The 10,010-nt window shown below is 39.8% G+C and overlaps 1 pseudogene; it reads left to right on the top strand.

Moving 5' to 3' along the window:
- The first annotated feature begins 9,636 nt into the window (after nucleotides 1-9,636).
- LOC138167893 (zinc finger protein 665-like) overlaps nucleotides 9,637-10,010 on the top strand; it is a 19,264-nt pseudogene continuing 18,890 nt past the window's right edge.

Raw genomic sequence — 10,010 nt, 5'->3', positions numbered from 1 at the left:
TCACTGGGTCAATGGCTTAGTGATTTGGGGGAGAACTTCATAGCTTTACCAGGAAACTGATGTATCTGTTTTCTCTTCCTACACTTCTAATATCTTTTTTTTTTTTTGCACTTTTTTCACTTGGATGGGGGTTAAGTGGAGCCTGAGGGTGGATTTAATTTTGATTTAGCTGATCATTGGTTTGGATCATTTTTGCTCAGGCCTTTAAAAAAAGTTGCATTTATTTCCTCCTCTACCAATCTCCCCTATGTGACAGGAAAAAAAAAATGCAGAGCTCCCGAAACAAGTACATAATTAAGGAAAACAATTCCAATTACAATATTTCTTTTTTTTTTCTTTTTCTTTTCCTTTTTGGAGGGCAGATACGGTTAAGTGATTTGCCCAAAGTCACATGGCTAGTAAGTGTGTCAAGTGTCTGAGTCCGGATTTGAACTCAGGTCCTCCTGACAGGGCCGGTGCTCTATTCACTGTGCCACCTAGCTGCCCCCCAATTACAATATTCCTAATGCTCTTTTTCTTACCACCTTTACTGAGCTGAAAATCTTTGTAATTATTAGTAATTTGGCTTAGTGATTATAGATGAAGAATTTTTTTCTTATAATCACTGATAATTGGCATTTCTTCCTTTGAAGATTGATTATTCATAGCTTTGGACCTCATTTATTATAGTTATTCTTTATGTGCTTGTATAAACCCAGTATCCGTCCTTCATAGATGTTGGACGCGAGGCTTCTGTGAGGGAAACACATTATGCCCTGTGGGTTTTTGGTGAGATGAAAATTGCCCCACTAAGTTCTTGTGATCCTTTCCATCCTGAGTGTGGAGATCAGCTCTTCCACCACCCAATACTGGATTTTCCTCAAGGTTCCTCTGACTCCTTTGGTGAAGTTTTCTAAGTCAGGTATTCATCAGAAGTTAATCATGGTCTACAGTGGGAACCCTATCTATTTACTACAAGACTACTTTGCACTGTATCCAACATTTTGCAGAGATTAGCGTGGGCAGTATAAGGGAAGTCTTTGGAATAACTGAACACAAGGTTACTCTCCTCACCTTCCTTTCTACATGACATAGTTGATCTTGTCAAGTTCCCAAACTCTTTATTTCTAAGGAGTCTCTGGTATAGTTACAGATTTGGTCCTGCAAGGCCTCATTGTGGAATATAGGAAGAGGCTGCAGGAAGGAGACAGAGAAATGTACTCTTGATGGGAAGACAGAGTTAGACTTGGAAGGGCCCATCAAAGCCACTGACTCCAACATCCTCATTTTAGAGATGAGCAAAGTAAAGCACAGAGTGGTTGTTCCTTGCACAGACTTATAGATCTAGGGAACATCTGAGTCAGGATTGGAACTCAAATTTTCCATAATTCTAAACCCTATGCCCTATCCATTAGAAGTAATGGTTTCCTCTACTCTGTTTTGAATATCAGTGGGGGTTAAAAGCAATGTGACTAAACTGTCCATATGGTTTAGCCAACTGACTTTATTGTGAGATGAATAATTCAAGGAATGAAAAAAAATAGCCAGTATTTATTGAGTGATTTAATGTTTATGAAGCATTTTATAAATATTGTTCAATTTAATCCGCACCTCAGGTCTGAGAGCTAGATACACTGATGATCTCCATTCTACATATTGGGGAACTCAGGAAGGATTAGATTCCATAACTTACCCAGGGACATATAGCTAGTAAGTGCCAGAGACTGAATTGGAATTCAGGCCTTATGGTTCCAAGCAAAACACTTTATCCACTATGCCACAAAGCTGGCTTAAATCACAGGGACAGCTAGGTGGCACAGTGAATAGAGCACTGGCCCTGGAGTCAGTAGGACCCGAGTTCAAATCCAGCCTCAGACACTTAACCCAAAAACTAGCTGTGTGACCTTGGGCAATTCACTTAACCCCAAATGCCCTCCAAAAAGCCAAAAAAAAAAAAATCACAAAAAAATTAACCTCCAGTCATTACCAAAACATTTATACAAGGAATTTTTGTGCCAGTCAACCACAAGAAAAAAAGTGAGTACCAATTAGTTGGAGAATGGCTGAAGAAATGATACTCTATAAGTGCCATCAAATATTGAGGAGTGATGACAAATATTAGCATTTCAGAGAAAAATCATTACACATCTAGTATATTACACATCTAGTGTAACTGTTATTTGAATGCCTTTGCTTAATGTGAAAATGATTAGATCAGATTTCTATCTCATATGAATTCTGTCATGGGAAAGAGATGATTGTTGCCTGAAGGGATCACCATTTGGATTATATTCATAAAGTTTCTCTCAAGAAGAGTGGTAACTGGGGGCATCTAGGTGGCATCAGCCCTGGAGTCAGGAGGATCTGAGTTCAAACCTGGCCTCAGACACTTAACACTTACTAGCCATGTGACCTTGGGCAAGTCACTTAACCCCAATTGCCCAACCTTCCCTCTTCCAAAAAGCAAAAATAAATAAATAAATAAATAAAAGTGGTAACTAAATCTACCACATTCACAACGCTCAGGAAGTTTGTCTCCAGTGTGGATTCTCTGATGTTTAGCAAGATTGGAACTTGGTGTGAAATCATTCCATATTAATTACATTTTAAAAAGTTCTCTTCATTGTTGGCTTTTTGATGTCTACCAATAACGAACCTTTGTCTGAAAGCCGTTTCACATTGATTACATTGAAAAGGATTCTCTTCAGGATGGATTCTCTAATGTGTAGTAAGATGGGAGATGTATCTAAAATACTTTTCATGTTGACGCCATTATAGAAGGATTTCTCCTGTGTTGATTCTCTGATATGTAGCAAGGTTGGAGATACTTCTAAAAGACTTTCCACACTGATTACATTCAACAGGTTTCTCTCCAGTGTGGATTCTCTGATGTCTAATAAGTGTAAAGTTCTTTGTGAAAGCCTTTCCACACTGATTACGTTCAAAATGTTTCTCTCCAGTATGGATTCTCTGATATCTAGCAAGATGAGATCTGTATTTAAAAGTCTTTCCACATTGATTACATTCAAAAACCTTCTTTCCAGTGTGGATTTTCTGATGTACAGCAAGCCTAAAGCTCTGTGTGAAAGCCTTTCCATACTGATTACATTCAAAAGATTTCTCTCCAGCATGGAATCTCTGCTGTCCCATAAGGAGTGATGTGACAGAAAGCCTCCCCACATTCGGGACATTCATAAAACTTCTCCCCAGTAGGAATCTTCTGAGGTCTACCAGGATCTGAGTTCCAAACAAAGGCCTTCCCTCACTGAATACATGCATAACTTTTCATTCCACGCTGAAATCTCAGCTGGTAAGGAAGAGATGAGTGATGGCATGAAGTTTCACATTCATTATATTCATCAGGTTCTCTAAGGGTTATGGGATTTAAAGATCTTACATGCCCCTTTGGACTTGCTGATGTAGCAGGAAGGGGTGGGGCAAGAGGAAGGGGAAGCCAAGCTAGAGTTCCTGTGGTGACTGTCAGCAGCAGCAGCATGGGCCAGCAGAGGCAGCGGCAGGGGTAGTGGCTGAGGTGGAGGTGGAGGCACGAACCCCCTTTTTTTGAGCCAGTCAGAATTTCTGCTAAGGCCTGCCAGGGACCAGAACTGCGGGGGGCCAGAGCTGCTGGGAACATGGTTCCTGGATGTTGAGTGGTTGCTGTGAATGGTGAAAGGAAGACCTTTGCCTGAGGTAGCCTGTTCTGATTTAAAGGCTTGAGAATGTGGGTGCTTTCTACATTAACTATGCGTGCCAATTTTGCAGTTACTCTGATGGCTTTGACTTTCTGGTTTGGGGACTCAGTTTTCTGATATTTTAATAAATGTTCTAGCTTTTTCTCCCATGTAGAGAGCCTGGTATATTTTGTGATTAATAACCACATCAGTATATTTATAGTTGCCTTAGGCATTATGAATATTGCATTGCTGATACAGGTTCCTTGCTAGGGGGAATTTGCTGATGAATAATGGGCTTTGAGTGCTGACTCAAGGCCTTCCCAGCTTTATTACTTACAGAAAGCATTTCTCCTGTATCACTTTTCTGATGTCTAATGACTTCTGAACTCCAGCTCAAGGCCATTTACCTTTGCCTGGAAACATTTGCATTTCAGGAGCCTTCTCCTGGGACTGAAAAAGCTCTGCCTATTCATTAAAGTACTTGCTATATTCAGTATCCTGAAGAGAGGCATTCCTTGAGGTTATTTTTTTTTACAGTGATTTAAAATTGAAGACTCTGTGAATTTCTTTGCAATTTCATCAAATTCAGAGTCATTCTTTGGATGTTTATCTACTTTGAAAGAATCATGTATTTCTCTCAACTTGAAGTCCCAGACACCAACACTCATGAATTTTTGCATGTCACATTCTTCCACAAAAATTTCTAGTTTTCTATTCATCTCATTTACTTTAAACATCATCTCTACATCTGAAAAAAGAGACAAACATATATAGAGGAAAAGACATAGACACATAAATATATGCAATAGCAATGGTTACTGAAGATTTATGCAGCTCCTGACTTTATCCTCACCAACCTAAAGGCAATAGAACTTCACAAATGTACTCTTTTAAAATCTTTTTTTACTTAATGATATTCTATTTTTTCCAATATCATGTAAAGATAATTTTCAACATTCATTTTTGTAAGATTTTGAGTTCCAAATTTTGCTCCTTCCCTCTCTCTCCTGCCCCTTCCCCAACATAACAAGCAGTTTGGTATGTTACATATGTACAATCACAGTAAACATAATTCCTCATTAGTCATGTTGTGAAAGAAGCATCCGAACAAAAGGGAAAAAACATGAGAAAGGTAAAAAACAAAAAAATAAAATAAAGATAGTATACTTCTATTTAGCATCAAAGTCCATATTTCTTTCTCAGGATATGGTTAACATGATGAGTCTTTTGAAATTGTCTTGTTTTAATTTACATTTCCCTAATCAATAATGATTTAGAGCATTTTTTCATATGCCTACAGATAGCTTTAATTTCTTCATCTGAAAATTTCCTGCTGATATGCTTTGACCATTTATCAATTTGGGAATGACTTATATTCTCATAGATTTTACAAAGATCTTTGTATGTTTTAGATATGTGAGACTTTTATCTGAGAAACTATAACTTTTTATCCAATTTGCTGCTTTCTTTGTGGATCTTGGCTACGTTTGTTTTATTTGTATAAGACCTTTTTAAATTTGATATAATCAAAATCATCCATTTTATATGTTACTCTGCTTTCTATCTCAAGTTGATTCATAAATTGCATCCTATTCATTAAGTATGATAAGTAATATGTTCCATGTCCTTCACATTTTCTTATAAAATCTCTCCTTATATCTAGATCATGTATCCATTTTGTTGCTATTTTGTTAAATGGTGTAAGATATTGGTCTGTGCCGAATTTCTGCCATATTTCTTTCCAGTGTTCCCAGCAATTTTTACCAGATAATGAATCCTGATCCCCAAATCTTGAGCCTTGACACTTGTCAAATCCAAGGTACTATATTAATTTGCTGTTTTAAATTGTATGTCTACTCAGTTCCATTGATTTACTTTTCTATTTCTTAGCCAGTACCTGACAGTTTCAATAATTATTGCCTTATAATAGAGTTTAATATCTGGTACTGCTAAACCTCCTTCCCTTAAATTTGTTTTCTATCACTTACTTTGATATTCTTAGCCTCTTGTCCTCCCAAATGAATTTTGTTCTTATTTTTTCTAGCTAAGTAAAATAATTTCTTGATAATTTAATTGGGATGTCACTGATCCTATATCTGAATGTTGAAAACTAAAAATAAATAAATAAAAGATTAATTTTAGAAAAAAAATTTTAAAAATAAAAATAGCATGCTTGTTAAAGAAAAATTATTAACTGCTTCAGTGAACTTTGTAGTTAAGTTTTTGGACTTTTCCAAGAATATCATCCTATCATCTGAGAAAAAAAAGTTAATTTTATTACCTTATTCTCTATTCTGATTCCTTCCATTTCTTTTGTTTCTCTTATTGCTGTTGCTAGGTTTTCCAATACAATGTTGAATAATATTGGGCATCCTTGTTGAACACTTGTTCTTCTTGGGCAGAATTCTACCTTACCTACACTACAAATAATGCTTGCTGATCATTTTAGGTAAATTTTAAAAATATAATTTAATAAAAAATCCATATCTACATTTATTTTCAAGCTTTTTTTCATAGAAATGAGTGTTATGCTTTTTTCATAAGTTTTTTTCTACACCTCTTGATATCATCATGTGGTTTTTGCTAGTTTCGTTATTGGTATAATCAGTTATATGAATAACTTTCCTTATGTTAGTAATATATTGTGGTAATCTCCTAGGTAGTGTTTTATTTAGGATTTTTACATTTATATCCATTAACGAAATTGGTCTATAATTTTCTTACTCTTTTTTACTCTCCCTGGTTTAAGTATCAATACCATATTTGTTTTATAAATGGAATTTGGTAGTATCCATTCTTTCGCTATTATTCCAAATCATTTCTTTATTTAATATTGAAAGTAGTTGACCTGTAAATGTTTGGTAGAATTCCCTTGTAAATCTGTCTGATCCTGGTTCTTTTTCCTGAAGAAACTCAATCATGGCCAGTTCAATTTCTTTTTCCAAAAATGGATTATTTAGGTATTTTGTTTCCTCTTCCATTAGGTCTATGAGAATAAGGTTCCAGCATGCCTAGCCCTCCATTCCCATCTGTTTCTTCATCTCAGTTCTTCCTTTCAGGACTTATTTGTATGTGATAACTACTCCATTTTACCTCTCCCTATTCAGTTTTATTTTTTTAGAATCAAGTCCTCATGCTCAACTAAGCTTAAGCTTTTCCTTCAAACTACCCAAGTAATGACATTTTTTAAGAGTGATGATAACATTTTCACATATAAAAAGTAAACAGGAGCAGGTAGGTGATACAGTGAATAGAGCACCAGCCCTACAGTCAGGAGGACCTGAGTTCAAATGTGGCCTCAGATACTTAACACTTACCAGATGTGTGACCTTGGGCAAGTCTGCTTTCTCCCTCCAAAAAGCAAAAAAATATATAAATAAATAAACAGCTTGACTTAATTCAGCCCCTTATAATTGGTCTTTAATGTTTACTTTATTTTTCCCCTGGATCTTCTCTGTCCAATTTTCAACTGAGTTCTGATCTTTCATCATAGATAACGAAATGTCTTCTAGTTTATTATGTCTTCTTTTTCCACTTGGGATTATATTCAGACTTGTTGGACAAGTTACATTTGGTCAGAATCCATCTCCCTTGATCTGTAAAATATAATATTGTAAGCCCTGTGGTATTTTAATGTAGAAGCTGCTTCTTCTTGTGTTATCCTGATTGTAGCTCCATAGTATATAAATTGTTTTTTTCTTGTGGCTTCTAGAATTTTCTTCTCAACCTGGGAGCTTTTAAAGCTTGCTATGATACTTCTTTGAGTTTTTGTCTTGAGATGTCTTTTAGGGGGTGCACAGTAGATTGTTTTTCTTTTTCTATTTTACTCTTTTTCTTGAACTTCAGGGCAATTTTCCTTAATCATTTCTTGAAATATTATATCTAGACTTTTTTTTTTTTATCACAACTGTTAGGTAGTCCAGCAAGTCTTATAATGTCTCCTGGATCTATTCACCATTACATTTGTACTTCTAAGGAGAGGTTTCACATTTTCTTCTATTTTTTCATTCTGCTGGTTTTCTTTTTGTATTACTTAGTACCTTATAACATCATTAAATTCATCTTTCCTCATTCTATGTTTTAAGAAGTTATTTTTTTTCTTAAGTTTTTGAATCTCCTTTTCTGATTGGATGATTTTATCCTAATTTATTCAGTTTAAAAAATTAATTATTTACTTTTCTTTGACAACATTCAATTCCACAATCACTTGACTTCCAAATTTTCTCCCACTTCCTCTCTTCCCTCCCCCCCCCATAGCAGCATCCAATCCAATATAGTTTCTACAAATGCCTTCACATTAAACATTAGTCAAGTTGTAAAGAAGACTTATAACAAGAAGAAGGAACAAAACAAAAGAGAGAGAGAGAGAGAGCAAGTAGCTTGCTTCAATCTGCATTCAGAATGTAGTTCTTTTCTTTGGATGGGATAGCCCTTTCCATCATGGGACTTTTGGAGTTGTCTTATAACTTGCATTGTTGAGAAGAGTCCAGTCTATCAAAGTTAATCATCACAGGTACAACGTGTCTGTAATTGTGTTCAAAATTCTGTTGGTTCTGCTCTCCTCACTCAGCATCAGTTTATATCAGTCTCTCCAGGTAGATATGAAGTCCATCTGCTCCTCATTTCTTATAGCACAATAGTGTTCCATTACATTCATATACCACAACTCGTTCAGCCATTCCCCAATTGATGGGCATCCCCTTGATTTCTAATTCTTTGCCACCACAAAAGGAGCCGCTATAAATATTTGTGTACATAGGGGTCCTCCGCCCACTACTGTGATCTCTTTAGGATACAGCCCTAGAAGTGGTATTGCTGGGTGACAGAGTATGCGCTGATGTACAGCCCTTTGGGCGTAGTTCCAGATGGCTCTCCAGAAAGGCTGGATCAGTTCACAACTCCACCAGCAATGCATAAGTGTTCCAGTTTTCCGCATCCTCTCCAGCCTTTGTCATGTTCCTGTGTTGTCATCTTGGCCAATCTGACCGATGAGATGTGGTGCCTCAGACTTGTTTGGATTTGCATTTCTCTAATCAATAGTGATTAGAGCCCTTTGTCATATGCTTAGAGATATCTTCAATTTTTTCCTCTGAGAACTTCTGGTTTACATCCTTTGACCATTGATCAATTGGGGAATGACTTGTATTCTTATAGATTTAACTCAATTCTCTGTATAGTTTGGAAATGAGTCTTTCATCAGAGACACTGGTTGTAAAAATTCCCGGTTTTCCACTTCCCTCCTCATCTTGGCCACATTGGCTTTATCAGAACAGAAACTTTGCCCTTGAATGTAGTCAAAGTTCTCTCTTTTGTCTGTCCCTGCCTCCCATCGTTTGGGGGGAGGGGGGTCGGTCTTAAGCTCCGGCTGTCCTTAGCCCCCATTTGTTGTGGAGCAGGCCCCGGCCCGGGCTGTCCCTGCCTGCCATTGGTTGAGGGAGTGTGCTCCCGCCCCGGCTGTCCCTGCCTCCCATTGGTTAGGGGAGTGTGCTCCCGCCCCGGCTGTCCCTGCCTCCCATTGGTTAGGGGAGTGTGCTCCCGCCCCGGCTGTCCCTGCCTCCCATTGGTTGAGGGAGTGTGTTCCCGCCCCGGCTGTCCCTGCTTTCCATTGGTTGGGGGGCGGGCTCGCGGCCTGGCTGTCCCTGCCTCCCATTGGTTGGGGTAGTGTGCTCCCGCCCCGGCTGTCCCTGCTTTCCATTGGTTGGTAGGGAGGGCGCACACCCGGGCTGTCCGTGTCTCCCATTGGTTGGGGGGCGGGCTCGCGCTTGGCTGTCCCTGCCTCCCATTGGTTGGGGGAGTGTGCTCCCGCCCTGGCTGTCCGTACCTCCCATTGGTTGGTAGGGCGGGCTCACGCCCAGGCTGTCCCTCATTCATTGCTTGGGGCCGCTCAGTGGAGCATCGGAGAGAGAGGGTTTGAAAAGAAAAATCCTGAAGCAAAGCAAAGGAAGGCAGGCCCGGGAGGAGAGGAGGAGGGGCCCGCCGTGGCGGGGCCCTGGGGAGCTGTGCAGGGCCGGGGCTCGGAGGGAGCGTCACTCCAGGTGAGTCTGGGGGCTGTCCGCACGCCCTCAGCGGAAGAGGAGCCCGGAAGGCAGGGCCGCGGGTCCGAGAGGGGCCGGCTCCGACTACCTGGGGAGGGCAAGCAGGGCGCCCGGATCTCCCCTGGGGGTGAAGGCGGGGAGGTCTCGGGCCCGGGTCTGGGGACAGCCTCGGCCCCCTCCGGAGGGGGCTCCCACCCGCCGGGCCCCTGATGGCGCCAGGCTGGCCCGCTCCCCACCCCCACCGGCTGACTGGTGACGTCAGGAGGGGGGAGCCCGGCAGAGGCCGCCTGGAGAGCTTCGGGCCGTGGGGTTGGTGCCCCCC

Source organism: Petaurus breviceps, unplaced genomic scaffold (genome assembly GCF_028583685.1).
Source record: "Petaurus breviceps papuanus isolate PSGF00001 unplaced genomic scaffold, PetGlider_PUasm1.0 319, whole genome shotgun sequence".
Taxonomy (NCBI): domain Eukaryota; kingdom Metazoa; phylum Chordata; class Mammalia; order Diprotodontia; family Petauridae; genus Petaurus; species Petaurus breviceps.
Note: the sequence above shows the minus strand (reverse complement) of the source record. Positions and strands in the feature narration are given on the sequence as shown.